The sequence below is a fragment of the Heptranchias perlo genome, chromosome 12, assembly GCF_035084215.1.
Source record: "Heptranchias perlo isolate sHepPer1 chromosome 12, sHepPer1.hap1, whole genome shotgun sequence".
Lineage (NCBI taxonomy): Eukaryota > Metazoa > Chordata > Chondrichthyes > Hexanchiformes > Hexanchidae > Heptranchias > Heptranchias perlo.
In genome coordinates, this window is record NC_090336.1 from 65617587 (window position 1) to 65620086 (window position 2500).

General features: G+C 50.2%; 2 pseudogenes; both read left to right on the plus strand.

The window, feature by feature from the left end:
- The first annotated feature begins 344 nt into the window (after nucleotides 1-344).
- Nucleotides 345-461, plus strand: LOC137329917 (U2 spliceosomal RNA; annotated as a pseudogene).
- A 1294-nt stretch (nucleotides 462-1755) lies between these two features.
- Nucleotides 1756-1872, plus strand: LOC137329288 (U2 spliceosomal RNA; annotated as a pseudogene).
- Nucleotides 1873-2500: the final 628 nt, after the last annotated feature.

Here is a 2500-nt window from a genome sequence, read left to right on the forward strand (position 1 = left end):
ACACACACATATTATTTATTATTATTTTAAACGACAAAGGTGTTCAGAAGGAAGTCCTGGGGGGAAGGCAGGCAGGGAGGGACGGACACAGGGAAGTCCGCACAAAACAGGTCCCCTGGAACCTCTGACCCAGAAAAACGGGTTCCTGGTGAAAGCAGTCCTGCCATTGACATGACAATGGACAGGGCCCGGCAGCTTGAGACACATCTTTCTTTCAATAAGCAAGTTCTTTTTAAAAAAGTTTCCTTCCACAGCAGCTCTGAGTGAGAGAGAGAGAGAGAGAGAGAGAGACACTGGCTCACTGACTGATACTGACACCGACACACACACACACACACACACATATTATTTATTATTATTTTTAATTGATTTTTAGAACAGGGAGATGGAATGGGGGCTTGCTCCGTCCACTCCACGCATCGACCCAGTATTGCAGTGTCTCTGGGAACGGTGCAGCTCCCCGTGGGGAGATATTCAAAAGGAAAATCAGCTCTTTCCCAGTGTCTCTGTGTGTGTGTGTGTGTGTGTGTGTGTGTGTATTATTACTGAGAATAAAGCTGATATCTCTCTCTCTCTCTCACTCAGAGCTGCTGTGGAAGGAAACCTTTTTAAAAAGAACTTTCTCAGCTCAGTGGTATTTTTTTCTTCTCCATGGCTGAGTGCCGCTCGCACGTAGCGATACAATTCAAAGTGCAAAATAACTTGGCGTCGTTGACTTTAAACAAGCAGGGTCTGCTTCCAAATGAAAGCTGCGCTCCCGAACTGGACTGACTGACTGACTGTCTGTCTGTCTGTTTGTCAAGGGGAGGAAAAGGCGGCGGTGGTGGTGAGGGTGGAGCTTTACGCTCAGGAGGGGAGATTTTCTTTCAGAGGTGCCAATTAATCTGCAGCAGAAAGTCATCCCCCCCCGACCGGGATTCGAAGCCCGGTCCTGACCACGAGACCACCGGGGAGAGTTGCCTCAAGTCCCTGAGGGACCTGGACACGAGGCCGAATACACACGCACGCCTGCTGCACTGGCAGCAGCGACCAACAGGGGGCTGACCGGCTGATCCTTCCCTTTCACAGGCAGGCTTTTGGCCCTCGCTCAAACGACAAAGGTGTTCAGAAGGAAGTCCTGGGGGGAAGGCAGGCAGGGAGGGACGGACACAGGGAAGTCCGCACAAAACAGGTCCCCTGGAACCTCTGACCCACAAAACCGGGTTCCTGGTGAAAGCAGTCCTGCCATTGACATGACAATGGACAGGGCCCGGCAGCTTGAGACACATCTTTCTTTCAATATGCAAGTTCTTTTTAAAAAAGTTTCCTTCCACAGCAGCTCTGAGTGAGAGAGAGAGAGAGAGAGAGAGAGAGACACTGACTCACTGACTGATACTGACACCGACACACACACACACACACACACACACACACACACACATATTATTTATTATTATTTTAAACGACAAAGCTGTTCAGAAGGAAGTCCTGGGGGGAAGGCAGGCAGGGAGGGACGGACACAGGGAAGTCCGCACAAAACAGGTCCCCTGGAACCTCTGACCCAGAAAAACGGGTTCCTGGTGAAAGCAGTCCTGCCATTGACATGACAATGGACAGGGCCCGGCAGCTTGAGACACATCTTTCTTTCAATATGCAAGTTCTTTTTAAAAAAGTTTCCTTCCACAGCAGCTCTGAGTGAGAGAGAGAGAGAGAGAGAGAGACACTGACTGACTGACTGATACTGACACCGACACACACACACACACACACACACATATTATTTATTATTATTTTTAATTGATTTTTAGAACTGGGAGATGGAATAGGGGCTTGCTCCGTCCACTCCACGCATCGACCCAGTATTGCAGTGTTTCTGGGAACGGTGCAGCTCCCCGTGGGGAGATATTCAAAAGGAAAATCAGCTCTTTCCCAGTGTCTGTGTGTGTGTGTGTGTGTGTGTGTGTGTGTGTGTGTATTATTACTGAGAATAAAGCTGATATCTCTCTCTCTCTCTCTCTCTCTCTCTCTCACACTCAGAGCTGCTGTGGAAGGAAACCGTTTTAAAAAGAACTTTCTCAGCTCAGTGGTATTTTTTTCTTCTCCAAGGCTGAGTGCCGCTCGCACGTAGCGATATAGTTCAAAGTGCAAAATAACTTGGCGTCGTTGACTTTAAACAAGCAGGGTCTGCTTCCAAATGAAAGCTGCGCTCCCGAACTGGACTGACTGACTGTCTGTCTGTCTGTCTGTCTGTTTGTCAAGGGGTGGAAAAGGCGGCGGTGGTGGTGAGGGTGGAGCTTTACGCTCAGGAGGGGAGACTTTCCTTCATGCCAATTAATCTGCAGCAGAATGTCATCCCCCCCGACCGGGATTCGAAGCCCGGTCCTGACCACGAGACCACCGGGGAGAGTTGCCTCAAGTCCCTGAGGGACCTGGACACGAGGCCGAGGACACACGCACGCCTGCTGCACTGGCAGCAGCGACCAACAGGGGGCTGACCGGCTGATCCTTCCCTTTCACAGGC